The sequence below is a fragment of the Macrotis lagotis genome, chromosome 1 (genome assembly GCF_037893015.1).
Source record: "Macrotis lagotis isolate mMagLag1 chromosome 1, bilby.v1.9.chrom.fasta, whole genome shotgun sequence".
NCBI lineage: Eukaryota > Metazoa > Chordata > Mammalia > Peramelemorphia > Peramelidae > Macrotis > Macrotis lagotis.
The window spans coordinates 768,383,865-768,402,915 of NC_133658.1; the positions used below are offsets into that span (position 1 = coordinate 768,383,865).

Here is a 19,051-nt window from a genome sequence, read left to right on the forward strand (position 1 = left end):
TAGATTAGTGAGAGAAAAGAAAGTAGGGTTGAGCTTTAGTTGCTGAAAAAAATAAAAAGAATTGTTTAAAGCTTTGAAGTTGAAAAATATGACAAAGGGTTGTATAGTTCTTAATAAGGTACTTTGACATCTTGTGTAAAGAGTGTTCCAGAGCATGGGAATGAGAATATCAACCAGCATGGGAAGTAGGAGACATGTTGCCATTATTTTCATGTTTTTGAGTTTTTGCCCCAGCCAAGTGTTTACTGTCTAGCTTAATGATGAAGTGAATTGAGCACTCAACTTGGAGTTTGGAAGAGAGTTCAGAAGAGTAAAAAACAAATTTAACCTTAAATCATATCTCCTTAGAAGAAATGAAAACTTGTAAGTTCTGTTTATATCTTTGAAAACAATTTGCACAAAACCTGTAAAACTTGGGACAGTGCACTCTTCATCCTGGAAGTAGATTTCTCCTTTAACAATGAGTTAAAATAAAGAAATAGAGTGGAGAAATGAACAAAATAAACAAACACAGGCAATTTTCTGACCATCTGAAGTTACTATGATGACAGGAAATATTAAAACAAACTCCAGAAGAATATGAATTGAACTCAGGCCATGGAAGAGATCAAAAAGATTTTTGAAAATCAAGTAAGACATGTAGAGGAAAAATTGGAAAGTGAAATGAGAGTGATGGAATAAAATCAGGAAAATTGAGTCAACACTTGGCAAAAGGAGACACAAAAAATGCTGAAGAAAATAACACCTTAAAATAGACTTAACCTAATGGTAAGGGTGGTATATAAAGCCAATGAGAAGAAGAATGCCTTAAAAAGTAGTCTTGGCCAAATGAACAAAAGAGGCAAAAAATTCACTGAAACAAAAAACTAAAAAAATCAGAATTGAGCAAATGGAAGGTAATGAGTTTATAAGAAATCAAGAAACAAACAAAGCTAAAAAGAATGAAAAAAATAGATGACATTGTGAAATATCTCATTGGAAAAATAACTGCTCTGGAAAATAGATTCTGGAGACAAAATTTAAAAATTATTGGACTACTTTAAAACCATGATGAAAATAAAAAGCCTACAAGTCATCTTTCAAGAAATCATCAAGGGAACTACCCTGATATTTTAGAATCAGAATGTTAAAATATTCATTGAGAGAATCTATCAATCACCTCCTGAAAGAGATCTCAAAACAAAAACTTCCAGGAATATTATAGCCAAATTGCAGAGCTCCTAGATGAAGGAGGAAATATTACAGGCAGTCAGAAGGAAACAATTCAAGTATGGATTCACAGTCAGGGTCACAAAAGATCTAGTAGCTTCTGCCTTAAAGGAATAGAGAATTTGAAGAATTTTGCCAGAATACTTCTCAATAAACTGATTCTTCACCTGGAAGACGATGAACTCCCTGAGAGCCAGTGTGGTTTCAGAAAGAGTTGAGGAATAGTTGATATAGTGTTTATTGCCTGACAATTCTAGGAAAAAATGCCAGGAACAGAACAGAGATCAGTATACAATATTTGTATATCTGACCAAGGCCTTTGATGCCATCAGTTGTGAGGGTTTATAGAAAATTATGTCTAAATTTGGTTGCCCGTATTGTAAGTTATCTGTATTTTAAGTCAGTTCCATGACAACATGCATGCCTGGGTTTTGGATAAGGGGCCATGTTCTTGAGATTTCCTAGTCATCAATGAAGTGAAATAACTCTTAACTCCCATGATTTTTAGCATGATGATTTCAGCCATGTTATGAATGTCATCATTGAGCATGAACATGATCTCAAGGTCAGCTACCACGCTACAAGTTTTTCAACTTGTAAAGGCTACAAGCCAAGACAAAAGTGGAGGGAGTGTTGGTCCCTGTTCTTCTGATTGCAGATGATTGTGCACTCATTGCATTCTCTGAAGATGAGATACAACAAAGTATGGATCAATTCTCTACTGCTGGTGCTAACTTTGGTCTAAAAATTAATATCAAGTAAACACAGATACTTCACATTCATAAGTGAAACCATCAATTACAGCAAATGGAGAAATTTTGAGTACTGTTAAGTTCACTTACCTTGGAAGTGTTCTTTCTAGGCATGTACACACTGACAATGAGGTTGATACAGACATTGCCAGAGCTAGCTCAGTATTTGGGAGACTCCCAAATAACGTTGGGGAGAGCAGAGAGATTAGACTAACTAGCAAATTCAAGGTCTTTAGAGCCACTGCACTGACCTCATTACTATATGCCTATGAAACCTGGACAATCTACCAGTGCCATGCCAGGAAATTGAATTGGTTTCATTTAAATTGTCTTAAGAAGATTCTGAAGATAACCTGTCAGGTGAAGATACCAGACACTGAGTTCCTTTCTTGAATTAAACTGTCTAGTACTTTAACATTACTACAGAGTGAAACTATGGTGGTCTGGGCATGCTGTTAGTCCATGTGAACATCTGGAGTGCTTACTCTAAACTTACATTTGTCACATTTCCTATGAACTACTTCAATTCTGCCCTCCTTATAAAGCACAGCATCCTCACTCATAAGGGTGTCACAACATGCTGGTGAGTCTTGTGCTAGTGTCTCCCATGCTGTACAATCAGTTCTAAAGTTTTTTTTTTAGATTTTTTTTGCAAGGCAATGGGATTAAGTGGCTTGCCCAAGGCCACACAGCTAGGTAATTATTCAGTGTCTGAGGCCAGATTTGAAGTCAGGTACTCCTGACTCCAGGGCCGGTGCTCCATCCACTGAGCCACCTAGCCACCCCAGTTCTAAAGTTCCTAAGAGAGACCTTCAAGGTGGCTCAGTAGTGCCTCTTCTGACCCCCTTGTGAGTGCTTGTCCTGTGAGTTCTCCATAATAGTCTTTGGCAAATGTACTTCTGGCATTCAAACCTTATTGGACACTGAAATTTGTCTCAAATATAGTGATGTCATTTTGGTCTTCTTCGATCATGAAGGACAAGAACCAACCAAGAGGACTGAAATATGATATTCCATAAGGCAAAAGAATTAGGATCATAACCAACAATCACCTACCCAGCTAAACTTGAATATAATCTTTCAGGGGTAAAAATGGACATTCAATGAAACAGAGGACATTCAAGTACTCTTGATGAAAAATACCAGAACTGAATAGAAAATTTGGCTTTCAAATATAAGACTCAAGGGAAGCATAAAAAGCTAAACAGTAATGGGAGATCATAAAAGACTTAATAAGGTCCAGCTTTTTACATTTTTACATGGGAAGATAATACTTGTAACTTACAAGAACTTTCTCATTAATTAGGAAAATTTGAAAATATACATAGACAAAGGGCACAGAGTTGAACATGAAGGGATATCAAAAAATAAAATTAAGGAGAGATGAATGTGCTGAAATGGAAAGGAAGAATGGGGTAAATTTTCTCACATAAAAGAGGCAAAAAAAGCTTTTATGGTAAAGTGGAGGTGGGGGAAGTGAGTGGGGAGTGATTAAACCTTATTTTTCTCAGATTTGACTCAAAGAGGGCATAAAATCTGCACTAAATTGGATATAGAAAGTCATCTTACTCTATAGGAAAGTAGGAGGGGATGGGGATAAGAGAAAAAGGGGATGATCTAAGGACAGATTGGGGAAAGAGTAGTCAGAAGGAAACCAATTCTGTGAAGGGATAAGGTGAAATAAAGAAAATGGAAGAAAAGGGGAAGGACTGAGGAATTAATCATTTAAAAACATTTTGAAGTTTGTTTCTTAGAGAAAGATCTCATTTCTCAAAAAATAGATGACTGAGTCAAATGTGTAAAAAAGAAGATCCATTCTTCAATTGATAAGTGATCAAAAATAATAGTTTTAAGATGAAATAAATATGGCTATATGAAAAAATGTACTCTATTTTGCTGAGAGGAAAATACAAATTAAAACAATTCTGAAGTATGACCTATTAGACTGACCAATAGGACAGAGAAGAGAAATCACATATATTGGAGGGGATGTGGGAAAATGAGACAATGCTCTGTTGGTGTATTTGTGAACTGATTCAACTATTCTTTAGGGCAACTTGGAACTATGCCTAAAAGCTTATAAAGCCATGCATGCTCTTTGACCTAGCAATACAACTTCTGTCTTTATCCCAAATGAGATTAAAAACCAAAAAGGAAAAGACTATATATATATATATATATATATATATATATATATATATATACACAAAAGTATTTATAGCAGCTCTTTTTTAGTGGTAAATAATTGGAAATTGATGGTATAACTTTCAACTATTGAAAGCTACTATAAAGACAAAGATGATGATAATGCCATGTTTGAAGAAGAAAAGAGTGAAAAATCACTCTCAGAGGAAATATCAAAACAATCTCTAAATTGGATTCAAATACAAAAGCTCATTGAGGAAGTTAATAAAGAATTTCAAAGTCAAAGGAGAGGAAGAAGAAAAATTTTTTTCTTTTCCTTTTTTTTTCTTACAAGGCAATGGGGTTAAATGACTTGCCCAAGGCCACACAGCTAGGTAATTATCAAGTGTCTGAGGCCGGATTTGAACTCAGGTACTCCTGACTCCAGGGCTAGTGCTCTAACCACTGCACCACCTAGCTACCCCCTAAAGTACTTTTTGGGGAAAATGAATGACCTGAAAAATAGATCCAGGAGAGAATATCTACAAATCATCAAGCTACTAGAAAGCCTGGACCAAAAAAAAAAGCTCCTGGAAAGCATCATACAGGAAATTATAAGGGAAAGCTATCCAAATCTACTAGAATAAGATAGAAACCAAACCATTGAAAGAATCTACAGAACCACTCCAGAAAGAGACCCCAGGATAAAAACTCCAAGGACTGTAATAGCCAAATTTTTGAACTCTCAAATAAAGGATGAAATACTGCAAGAAGCAAAAAGAAAACAATCCAAATGCAAAGGAAACACAATCAGACTCACACAGGACCTATCAGCCTCAATACTGAAGGATCAGATGACCTGGAATAGCAAATTTGGGGAGCAAAAGAGCTGAGATTACAACCTAGAATAAAAAATTCTGCATATATTGTCAGGGGAAAAAGAGGATATTCAACAAAATAGAGAACTTCCAGAATTCCCTGACACAAAGATCAGAAATGAACAGAGAATTCAATTGCCAAATACACAACTCAAGAGTTTGATCAAAAAGGTAAATGGAAAGGGGAAGGAAAAAAATGTAACTAAACAAAAGAAATGTTGGTCAAGATCATCAAATTGTGTACAACTGAAAAAGGGAAAATATAATACTTCTAATTCTTTAGAACTCTACTTCTCTTAGGATAATTAAAGGGTAGAATATAATTGAAGAGAATGAACCTAAATGATATGGGTCCTATCTCTCCATTGAAGAGGTCTAAGATGACATCACTTTGTTTGAGTCAAAAAGCCCTGAAGAAAAGTAGGAGTGTTAAATGTAAATTTAAACTTAAATGTCTCATTATCCTATGATCCACTTTAATTCTACTGTCCTTAGCACCTTGTTTAATGAGGGCATAATAAAGACTTGAGTCAGTGTCTCCCATGATTTACAATCATTTGTAAAGTTCTCAGGTGAGACCTCCTGAACCTCCCAGCACCTAGAGCCCTTTAAGGATCAAAAATTGGATGGTTCTGAGTCAGTACCTTTATATTTATATTCATGTGTAAAATTCTCAGGTGAGACCTTCAGAGCCTTCTGGTACTTAGAGATCTTTAAGCTTCTAGAAGTTAATTAGATCAAGATTTGACTTAAATGCTGCTTCATTTAGCAAGAGTTAGGCACCATGTGTGAAGAGGGGGGTGTAAATTGGGAGAGAGTATAGACCTTGCTTCACTTAACAAAAGGTTAACTATCCTGGTTGGGGGGTGGGGTGTAAGTTATGAAAGAAAATAGGCTTTGCTTCACTTAACAAGGGGTAAAGTACCCTGACCCTGGATGGGGGAGGAGAGGGGGGTTTATGTAAAGAGAAAATAGGCCTTGGGGGGGCAGAGCACAAATAGTTCAAGAAATCATATAGGTTTGGATAATACTTTGGTTCCTGAGGAGGACTGCATGTACTTGAGGCAATTTGAGTCAATGCTGCTTACTGAGCAATCAAGCAGTCACTCTGTATTGATACCTTGATAACAATATGAGTTTATCAAATGATCAAATAATCAAATTATATATTAGAACAATAAATAACACTAAGGGAAGAAGGAGAAAGATTTATAATGTGAGAGGGAAAGAAGGGAGAATGTGAATGCTGAGTAAATTCTATTCAAAAGATTTAGCCCAGAGAGGAAATAAGATACATTACCATTTGGGTTTAAAAATCTAACCTAATCTATAGAGAAGGTGGGGGGGAGTACTGGGAAAGGGTAAAATAAGGGAAGAAGGGACTGATAAAAGGAAAGGTGAAGTTATAAGTGAAAATAAACTGAAAGTTAAAGTTCTAAAAGAAAAGTTAAAGAAGAAAGGTAGTAAAATTTGGTGAGGAGGATTCAGAGAAAAGGAGAGAGAAAATGTAAATGAAGAAAGAGAACATGAAGGCAAATGCAGAATTGGTAATCTTAACTGTGAATGTGAATGGGATGATTTGTCCCATAAAAATGGAATCAAATAGCATAATAGATTAACAACCAGAGGCCTACAATATGTTGTTTACAAGAAACACATTTGAAGCAGAGAGATATACGCAAGGTAAAAGGCTGGAGCAAAATATATTATTCCTCAGCTGATGTAAAAAATCTGGGGTGATGATCCTAATCTCAGATAAAGTGAAAGCAAAAATCAATCTAATTAAAAGGATATGGAAGGAAACTACATTTTCTTAAAAAGTACCATTGGTAATGAAGCTATTATGTCATTACTAAATCTACTAAATTATATCAGTACTAAACATGCATGCACCTAGTGGTATAGTATCCAAATTCCTAAGGGAAATGTTGAGTGAATTACAAGGAGACATAGACAGTAAGACTTTAATAATGGTAGAACTCAATCTCCCTCTCTCAGAACTAGATAAATCTAACAGCAAAATAAGTAAGAAGGGCGTTAAGAACATGAATAAAATCTTAGGAAACTTAGATATGATCAGTCTCTGGAGAAAACTTAATGGGAATAGAAAAGAATATATCATTTTTATGGCAGTGTGTGGCACCTACACCAAAACTGACCATGTAGTGAGGCACAAAAACCTTATAATCAAATGCAGAAAGGAAGAAATAATACATACTTCTCAGACAATGATGCAAAAAAAAAATTACATATAAGAAAGAGTTATGGAAAGATAAACCAAGAACTAAATGGAAATTAAATAACTTTATCTTAAATAATAGATGGATCAAACAGCAAATAATAGAAATAATCAATAACTATATCCAAGAAAATGATATTTATGGGATGCAGTCAATGCAATTTTAAGGGGGGACTTTATATCTCTAAATGCATGTATGAATAAAATAAAGAGGAGATCAATGAATTGAGTGTGCAACTAAAATACTAGAAAAAGAACAAATTAAGATACCTAATTAAATACCAAATTAGAAATTCTGAAAATCAAGTGAGAAATTTATAAAATTGAAAGCAAGAAAACTATTGTTCTCATAAATAAAACTAAGAGTTAATTTTTATGAAAAAGCCAATAAAATAGACAAACCTATGGTTAATCAGATTAACAAAAAAGAAAGAAGGTAGTCAAATTACCAGTATCAAAAATGAAAGGGGTGAACTAACCACCAATTAGAAAAAAATTAAAGAGATAATTCAGAGCTACTTTGCTGAATTGTATGCCAATTTATTGGATAACCTAAATGAAATGGATGAATATTTACAAGAACACAAACTGCTCTGATTAACAGAAGTAGAAATAAATTACTTAAATAACCCCATTTCAGAAAAAAAGAAATTGAAGAAACCATTAATAAACTCCCTAAGAAAGGGACAATTTAAGGAACAAGTAATTCCAATTCTACATAAACTATTTTTAAAAAAATATGAGAGGAAGGAGTTCGGCCAAATTCTTTTTATGATACCAACGTGCTGCTGATGCCTAAACCAGGAAGAACCAAAACAAAGAAAATTATAGACCAATCTCCCTAATGAATATGATGCAAAAATCTTAAATAAAATTTTGGCAATGGGAGTACAGCAAGTTATTACTAGGATAATATAACATTTTTCAGGTAGGATTTATACCAGGTAGGCAGGGGTAGTTCAACATTAGGAAAACACTCAATATAATTAAACATATCAATAGCAAAACCAGTGATTATTTCAATAGATGCTGAAAAAGTCTTTGATAAACTACAATATCATTCCTATTAAAAACACTAGAAACTTTAGGAATAAATTAAGTTTTCCTTAAAATAATAAATAGTATCTATCTAACACATTCAACAAATATTATATGTAATGGGAATAAACTTGCAACATTTCCAATAAAGTGGTGAAACAAGGATGCCCATTATCACCATTATTATTCAATATAGTATTACAAATGCTAGCAGTAGAAATGAGAGAAGAAAAAGAAATTGAAGGAATCAGATTTGGGAATGAGGAAGCAAAGCTTTCAGTCTTTGCAAATGATATATGATGGTATAATTAGAGAACCTGAGAAAATCATCTAAAAATCTCCTTGATACAATTAATAAATTCAGTAAAGTAGCAGGATATAAAATAAACTGATATAAATCATTATCATTTCTATATATGAACAACAAAGCCCAAGAGCAAGAGATACAAAAGAAAGTCCATTTAAAATAGCTATAGACAACATTAAATACTTGGTAATATTCCCCCTAAGACAAACCCAGAAACCATATGAACACAATTATAAGACATTTCTCACTCCAATATAGTCAGATCTAAATAATTGGAAAAACATCAAATGCTCATGGTAAGGTTGAACTAATATAATAAAAATGAAAATTATACCCAAATTAAATTACTTATTCAGTGCCATACAAATCTAACTACTAAATAACTACTAAGTTAGGAAAAAAGAGTAATGCAATTCATCTTGAGCAACAAATGGGCAATAATAGCAAGAAAACTGATGAAAAAAATTGTAAATGAAGGTGACCTAGCTCTACTAGTTCTAAAACTATATTATAAAGTGGCACTCATAAAAACTACCTGATATTGGTTAAGAAATAGATTAATGGATCAATGGATTAGTTCAGGTTCTAAAGAAGTCACAGTAAATGACTACAGAATTCAACAATTTGACAGACCCAAAGACATCGCCTTCTGAGATGAGAATTCACTATTTGACAAAAATTATTAGGAAAATACTATGGCAAAAATTAGGCATAGATCCACATCTCACACCCTATACCAAAATTAGGTCAATATGTGTACAGGATTTAGACATAAAAAGTGATGCAAAAGATAAATTAATAGACCAAGAAATATTCATCTATCAGATCTATGGAAAGGGGATAAATTTATGAACAAACAAGAATTAGAGCACATTATAAACAGCAAAATGAGTGATTTAACTATATTAAATTAAAAAAGGTTTTAACATTAACAAAATCAATGTTGCCAAAATTAGAAGGAAAGCAGAAAGCAGAAGAACAATGTTCACAACTAGGAGTTCTGATAAAGGTCTAATTTCTAGAATATATAGAGAATTGCATCAAATTTATAAGATCACAAGTCATTCTCCAGTTGATAAGTGGCCAAAGAATATGAACAGACAGTTTTCAAATGAAGAAATTTCATATATATATATCATATGAAGAAATGCTCCAGGAGCAGCTAGTTGGTGCAGTAGATAGCGCACTGGCCCTGGACTCAGGAGGACCTGAATTCAAATCCAGCTTCAGACACATAATAAATACCAAGCAGTGTTACCTCTGGCAAGTCACTTAACCCCATTGCCTTGCAAAATCCAAAAACAAACAAAAAAATCCTCCAAATCATATTGATTAGAGAAATGCAAATTAAAAGAACACTGAGGTATCATCTCACACCTATCAGATTGGGTAAGGAGAGAAAAAGGAAAAATAATCAATTTTGGAAAAACGCTGTGGCCCAGCCAAGCCCAGCCCATCTCAGGGATCACCGGGAACAACTTGAAGGGTGGGGGTGGGGGGTGGGGTGGGTGAGAGAACTCTGCTGCACCAGAATGGAGTGAGGAGCACCAGCCTCAGAGCAGTCCTGCAGTAAGAACCTGTGGCAGGAAATGGGGGGAAAACCAGCCTGTAGCTCCAGAGCACAGTCCACAAATGGTAAGGGGGTCAGGGAGAGTGCAGAAATCTATCTGCTCAACCTGGGGCAGTACTCTGCTTGTTTGTCCATGCTCAGATCCAGATTGCAGTTTGGCCTTCTATATTAAGATAGCAGGGATCCTCCTTACAGCTCCAGGGCAGAAGGGAGGTCCAGTGGTCATCTACATATCAAAGCACAAGCAAGAGAGCATAAGACATTGGAGGAATAAAGATCCCAGTGGGTTTACTCAAGAAGAAAACCCAAAGCCTTGGAAGTGCTGCAAATTTTTCTTGGGCTGAGGAAATGAATAAACAACAGAAGAAAGAAGAATCTGACCATAGAAAATTACTTTGGTCCCATGAAGATCAAAACACATACTCAGATGATGACAAAATCTAAGTTTCTTAATTCAAAGCCTCCAAGAGAAATAGAAAATGGGCTCAGACTATGGATGAGCTCAAAAAAAGACTTTGAAAAGCACTTAAGGGAAGTGGAAGAGAAATTGGGAGGAGAAATGAGAGTGATGCAGAAAAATCATAAAAATCAAATCAGCAGCTTAAAAAAAGAAATACAAAAAAATACTGAAGAAAATAATATGCTAAAAACCATTTAGGTCAAATGGAAAAAGCAAAATAAAAGGCAAACAAGGAGAAGAATGCCTTAAAAAGCAGAATTGGCCAGCTTGTAAAAGGAGATTAAAAAAAAAAACTCCAAAAAAATTAACTCCTTCAAATGAAGAATGGAAATAAGGGAAGCTGATGACTTTGTGAGGAATCAGGAAGACATAAAACTCTTCCAAAAGATCCAAAAATTAGAAGAAAATGTGAAATATATCATTGGAAAACAACCAACCTTGAATACAGATCCAGAATAAATAATTTAAAAATTATTGGGCTACCTGAAAGTCATGACCAGGAAAAGAGCTTAGACTTTATTTTTCAAGAAAGGGGTGTCTAGGTGGTGCAATGGGTAAAGCACTTGCCCTGGAGTCAGGAGTACCTGAGTTCAAATCTGGCCTCAGACACTTAATAATTACCTAGCTGTGTGGCCTTGGGCAAACCACTTAACCCCATTGCCTTGCAAAAACAAAAACAAAATAATAAATTACAGCAAAATTACCCTGATATCCTGGAAACAGAGGGTAAAGTAGAAATTGAGGGAATTCACCTGTCACTTCCTGAAAGAGATTCCAAAAGAAAAGCTTCTAGGAATATTATAGCTAAATTGCAAATCTCACAAGTCAAAGAGAAAATACTAAAAGCTGCCAGAAACAAACAATTCAACTACCATGGCTCCATAGTCAGGATTACACTGCATCTGGAAGCATCCACATTAAGGGCTCATAGTAATTAGAATATGATATACTGGAAGACAAAAGATCTTGGTTTACAACTGAGAATCAACTACACAGCAAAACTGAGCACCCTCTTTCTGTGGAAAAGATGGACTTTCACTGAAACAGGGGACTTTCAAAGTTTCCTATTGAAACAACCAAAGTTGAAGAGAAAATTTGATCTTCAAGTACAGGACTCTGGTGAACCATAAAGGTGGTTGATGAGAAGGACTAACTATGAGGAACTTAATGGTATCAAACTCTTTGTATTCCTGCATCGGAAGAAGATACTGATAATTCATATGAACTTTCTCATTTATAAGAGCTGTTAGAAAGAACACATATAGACAGGACACAGGAAAAAGCGGGAATATGATGGTATAATATGATAAAAAGATGGAGTCATTGGGTGATAAAGGGAAGTACTGGGAGGAAGAGAAAGGAGAGGAAGAAGGAGCTTAGATATTTTACATAAGAATCAAGAAAAAGCTTTTTCAATTGAGTGGAATGGGGGAATGCAAGGGGGAATGAGTGAGTTTCTTTCTCATCAGAAATGACTCAGAGAGGAAATAACATACACTTAATAGGGTATGGAAATCTATCTTACCCTAGAGAAAAATGAGAAGAAAAGGATGGGATAAAGGAAAATTGAGGGAGGAAGGGGGGGGGGATGAGTGATAGAAGAGAGGAAAGATTGTGGGAGAGGGTACTCAGATACAACACACTTTTGGACATGGACAGGATTAAAAGAGAGAGAGAATAGAGTAAATGAGAGAGGGAGGAAAAGAGTGGAGGGAAATATAGGTAGTAATAGGAACTGTGAGAAAAATATTGAGGTAACTTCTCTGGTAGACTTATGATAAAGAAGGCAACTTACCCCAGAGACAGAGCCATTGGAATCTGAACATACAGTGAAGCACATTTTTTTTCTTTCTCTCACTATGCTTGAGGTTTCTCATCTTCTTGGGGGGAGGTGAGTTTATGTTTACTCATTGTAATAATATAAAATAAATGAATAAACAAAAAACATGTAACTGGGAAAAATAAAATTGTAAATAGAATATCAACTGTAGTTTGCTTTGCTTCTTGCCATAAAATTATGACCTCTTCCTTCTTGACTACTATGCTCTACCCCCAACACAATATTCCAGAACCTGCCTGGGGCCCTACACTGTCTGAATGTTAATTATAATTAGCCAAAATAGAACTGCCATGTTGCCCTATGTTCATTGTTTATTACAATATATTAATGTTAAGTTGAATGTATTTTTTGTTAACAAATGATGATTTATATAAATGAAAACTTTATGATATGTAACCATGAATTTATCTTCTCACACTATCCCCTACTTGTTTTCTTCTATTTGCTCTATGAATCAATAATAAAATCAATACTAGTATTCCTAGAAAATATGTTGATCAAATGCTTTAAGACTCTATTGACAACCCCTATGACTTCACAGAAAAAAATTTACCTTTGTTTCCCCACAACATACACATGCACTTATATGTGTATATGTATGTATATATAGTGTATATATATTATATTATATATATATATGTATGCCTGTATGCATATTTGTAAAATATTTTATATGTATACTCTTTCTCTTTTTCTTGTTCTTGGGAACAAGGTCTATATTGCTTTTCTTTTCTTTTATTGGTATTAGTAATTACAATGATTAGCATTTTCTTGGCTTTTGTTTCATATCAACTTCTTGGTATTAGATTTTTATTTTTGGTCTATATTTGTGTCATTTTGATTGATAAATATACCTTGACAAATTTATCCCATTGTCAGTTTTTAAATTTCAAAGCCTTCTTCAAGTAATGTTCATAGAATAATACCAAATTAAGGTTAAATATATTGGAAATTATTTATTATAATATATTAATGTTAAGTTGAGTGCATTTTTGTTAACAAATGATTAAATATACAAATGAAAATTTTATAATGTGACATATGACATGACACATATTGTAATGGACATTTACTATACTAGGTATTATTCTTTAACTTTTAAAAATGCTAATGATTTATATAGTTTGTTTTTAATGAATAATAATGGATATGTCCATAATTTATCCATTTAATAATTTTTAAATAATATATATGGATTTTATTATTAAAACAGTAAGGCTAATGTCTATACATTTGAGAGAGATTAATAATATATTTATTAATATAGATTTCTGTTGATGATTTTTAATATTTGGTTCAAATCAGAATTCCTAGGCTATTGATGAATAAATGTAATTTTGCTTTAATTACATAACTATGTATGGATGGTATAGTTTGGATTCATTATAAAATTGAAGTTATAATTTTACTAAGTTCCTAACATTACAATTATAATACTTATATTTAGATAGTACTTTAAGATTTACAAAGCACTCTATCAATATCTCATGTTTATCTTTATAATAACCCTAGAGGGAGATTGTGTTATTATCCAATTTTAAAGATAAAGAAAATGAAAATGAGGTTAAGTGACTTTTCCAGGGTCATTAGAGTTAATAAGTGGCCTTTCTGACTCCAGTTCCACTATTCTGTCCACTGCACCATCTAAAAATTATGTATTGGAGTTGTAAGATCATGAGCCCCATACTCTAGTCCCAGGTGTAACACCATTTGAAGTGTCACCTTGGGCGAGGCATTTACCTTACTTTCTCTGGGGCTCATTTCCCTTCTATGCAAAAGGAGGAGGTTGGATTAGGTAATCTCTAAGGTCTTTTCCAGTTCTAATATTCTATAATTGTAAGACTCATCATCTGACAAGATAACAAATGATTATTTTTCACTTAGAGTTTTAAACAGGACCCTGATGAATTTGCTAATGGTTGCTACCTATTTACAGCCATTAAAGCAAATTAGGTCTTTAGCCATAATGTGTGTCTATTTAGGTGACTTAATTATTTTATATCAGTATCACCTCAATCCCTCTAATTTACCATTCAGGTTCAAAAAACACTGATTAAATTTATGAATTGAATCTTAATGTTGCAGTTCCATAACTCATGCTATTATTTATAATCTTGCCTTAAAACTTTGCAGTTTATCTAAGTTTAATTCAGCTTTAGTAATGATTTTTTTCCTTTTTCAATAAAAATTAAAAACACACACAGGCAGAATTGCATCTTGCATCAAACAGTCTCATCTTCTTGAGTTCCTACTAAGATTACAGAAAGAGATCTCAGAGGACATCTAGACTAATCTAAATTCAGAAAAGAAAAGAATCCTCTCTAACCTATAATTCACAAATCATCATCCATTTCCTCAGCTAACCCATTTTGCTTTTAGAATGCTCTAATAATACAAAGTTCCCCCTCTCTCCCCTACATTAAGGCAAAACTTGTATCTTTGCAGTTTTCTTCCATAGTTCTTTGTTCTGTCTTCTGAGACTAAGCAGAACAAGTATTCTTTCTTGCATATTGACAATACTTCAAATACTTGAAATTATCTATTATATGTCCTTATCTCCCCTTCTAAGTATCCCCATTTTTGAGTCTTTTTACCATCACAACCGCTTTCTTCTGGCATCCAGATTAGTTATGGTTTTCTTTTCAAGGTCCTTCTGGTACTGTGTGCAAGAATTTGTAAATAATTTGTTAGGCAGAATTGTGATTATATGTGATATGAACACAGATATATTAGCTGTATTTATAAAGAGTTCTGCAGAAGGTCTGGAGCATCCTTTGTATGGAAGATTATAATTGTGGAAAGATAAGGAGTAGGGACAAGGAACACTAGACAGACTTTAGGTGTTAAAAATCTAACAATGCCATTGGCGACTTAAAAGGGGGTTGAGAATTTGTTTAGAACACCAAAGGATAAGTCAGTGGGAGACAAGAATGTATGTCTAGATATATGGTTATCTATATGTACATATTCATATATAAATGTATATATACACATTGGACTCATAAAAATTTATGTGTAAGAGACTGTGAGCAATCTGAAACATTTCATTTTCAAGATTATTGTATATATGCTAAATAATTTTTTAAATATGAATTATTGCTGTCTGAGAGGTCAGCTGGCTAGATATGATGGATACAAAACAACAAATAGTTAGGATATAAACTCTTGCATAATATTTTTCTCAAAGAAGTAGGATAAAATATGAATAATATCACCTCTTAAAAATGGGGAGTATTTGAACTTAAAACAGTCTACAGAAACCTTGTCAAACTAACCAACTAATCAAAGTCATATAAAGGGTATTCAAAGATGAAAATGGAAAGAAGTCTGCAAACAGGAGAAAGATGGAAAAATATTTGCAAAAGTCATTACAATAAAATGTTTTATTCATCAAGGATATCATCATACATTGACATCATAAAATCATAGTCCTTGTGTGTACTTTACAGATGCATAAATGACATAAAAGAGGAAAAATGAGAAAAGAAGCTAAATTTGTTCAAATAAATGGGATCTGTTCTAAAGGTAACACAATTGTGAAGGCACTAAGGGGCCTATTTTCAAGGTCACTAAAGTAAAAGAAGATATTAGAGATATTAAAGGGCAGGTAGGTGTTTTAGTGTATACAGTGGTAAGCTTGGAGTCAGAAAGACCCTTCATAAATTCAAATCTGGCCTCAGACACTTGCTAGTTCTATGACCCTAAACAGTTTACGTAATTCTGTTTCCCTCAGTTTCCCATTTTTAAAATGAGCTGGAGAAGTAAATGGAATACCACTCCAGTACCTTTGCCTTGAAAAACCCCAAATGGATTCATAAAGAGTTGTAAATAACAACAAAAACAATAGGAATGATAACATCAACAAAGGCATTGCAAAAAATCTCTGGGTTTGTTGGCAACAAGAATAGTGACTGAAAACATTAGCTGTTACTGAATTAAATGCCTACTGTCCAATCTATAAATAATATGAGTCACCTTTACATGAATTGAGGGCATTTTAAATGAGGCATCTTCTCTATTAGTGGGGGTGGGGGAACAAACAACTCAGATTTACCCTCTCAAAATTGAATGTAAGGCATAGAGAATACAGGATTTTTTTTTTTTGTATACTGTTTATATCACTACAATGCTGCAGAAAAGCCTCAATTCAAGAAAGAAAAAAACTACTTTGTTGTCTCTTTTATGATAATATGTATCATTTTATATTAATATTATTCAGAATTTCTTTAAAATATTGTATGAGAAGTAGTTCTGTACAATGACCATTTTGATCATTAATAAAGATCAGGAGAGGCATAAAAAGTATATGCTTAACAAAAGCATTTACCACAGCAATGAGGAGAGTCAAAGTGGAATAAGAATTCTTTGTGGATGGTGAGGTTCTCCAGATGTGTCTGTTTATAGATGACATTATCTTGATTACATCAAGGCTGGGAAATTTTGGAAACTTCTGGAGAAGGTTTAATCAAAAAGGAGTTTGGTCTTTCTTAAATGATTTGCTCTTTCCATCCAAGAAAGAGAAAATACATGAAAAAATGTCTACTCCCAGAATTTCACTATTAATTTTATGTAAGTATATCATCAATAGAAAATATAAATAGGTAGTAAGCGAGGACTAGGTTGAAAATTATGAAAGTTCATCCAATTTTCTTTGGATGAATTGCTCTGAGAAAAATTGAAAAAAAATATTTTGCTATTATCGTTTCCTGTTAACCCAAAACTCATCTTTTCAATACAAATATTTTAATGGTTTGTTATGTGCAAATGAAATATAGAAGAAATTATCCCTGAAGAACTAACACTATCATACACTTTCCATCTGTAGATCTACTTCATGGAAACAAGATTCCCCTCTCAAGATTAACTGATCACTTAAAATCTTGCTATCATGCTGTTAACTCAGTCTTGGATATTCAACTCCTTCACACTTCCCTTAGTCTCCTCTCCCCTATGAATGGCTGACTAGAGGGTGGAACACTAAACTCCTAATAAAACATTATTTTATAGAAAGCAGCATCTGAATTTTCTGAATTTTTCTCTTTGCCAAATTCTTTCCATTTTCATCTTTCAATACCCCTAGGATTATGACTACATAGTTGGCTATCTTGCCAACTCCACTTTCCATTTGAAGTTCTTCTTGTTTCATCTCCCTGGAACAAGATGCTGAGCCTTGATGCTGCCCCCTTCCCGTTTTCAGCTTCCATTTGTTTGTTATTCCCCCCCCCCCCATTAGATTATAAACTCTTTAAGGACAGGGATTGTCTTTTTGTTTTTCCAGTTCCTAGCACAGTGTCTGGCACATTGTATGTTCTCAATAGATATTTATTCAATTAAATTAATTTGAAGAAGATAATGGAGAGGAACACAAAAGGTTCAAGCTGGTTTATTCAGCACATTTCTAATCCTTGGTGGAAAATGGGAATAAATTACATCATGTAAGAATTATGGGAAGAAAAGATGAACTGGTTGGCAATATGTCAAGTGAGGGATGTCAGATGAAGAGCAAATTTTCCACTAGTACCTTTGTGATCTATGTAGAAAGTAAAGGGTATGAACAGCACAGTGAATTTTGGGGAGAACATGAAGAGTTGCACATTATGAACTGGCAAGATTGAATTGAGAGCTATATCATGAAAGCAAGCTAGCACATTGGTGCTGAAACTTCCATTTCAATTTATACACAGTTAGATATATTTTCTCTGATATTTGCAACTAAAGTTCTTCCAGTTTGAATACTTCTGGTGAGGGGATAACTATTACTTCCCAAGAGGAAGTCTATTTTAACTTTTGACAACTCTAAATTTTATAAAATTTTAATTTACTCTAATTTTACTTCTAATTTACTTCTGACTTTCTAGAATTTCCATGTATTGCTCCTATCCATGTATTGCTTCATATCTTGGGGATGGAAAGAGCAAGTATAATCCATTTTGAACTCAATAACTTTCTCCTTCAATTTGAGATCAAGTCAAAATGACCTTTGTTTTTCTCAAGCACACCACTCCTTTTTCTGTCTCCATGCCTTCATATTTGTTCTTCTTCCCAGCTCTTCCCCTGCTGCCCTATCTTTGGAAAGTATTCATATGTCATCTCTACCTCTTTGATTGTCTCTTCCTTCAAGATACTGTTCAGGACCACATTTTATAATAAGTCTTTCCAAATCTTCCAAATTGTAAAAACCCTTCCTCTCAGGCTAATTTCTATTTAGCTACTTTTTATTTATTCATATTTATTCTTTTCATATTTATTTTTATTTGAATGTTGCTATTTCCTCATTAGAACTTTTTGTCAAAGTTTGATTGTCTTATTTGTTATATTTGTATAATAAAATGCCTGGCCTCTTGGAAATCCTTAATATATTCATCTTGATTGATTTATGTGTTGAAAATCTGCCTTTATTAGAAACAAAACAAAAATAAAAAATAGAAAACAAGCATTTTGTAGACTGAGCAATGAAACAAATATGATTCCAGGGAATGCTGACCATGTGCTAAGAGGACATGGCAAATATATGGTTTTATTTTGCTTGATTATGTATATTTTTAAAATGATCTTTTAAAAAATTTGATGATGACTGGCAGGAAGGGTGAATACTAATAGTATTTCCAACAAAAAAGGAAAAAAAGTCACTGAA

General features: G+C 33.6%; 1 pseudogene; it reads right to left on the bottom strand.

The window, feature by feature from the left end:
- Positions 1 to 19,051, bottom strand: part of LOC141506819 (eukaryotic translation initiation factor 2-alpha kinase 1-like) — a 91,751-nt pseudogene that overhangs the window by 17,633 nt on the left and 55,067 nt on the right.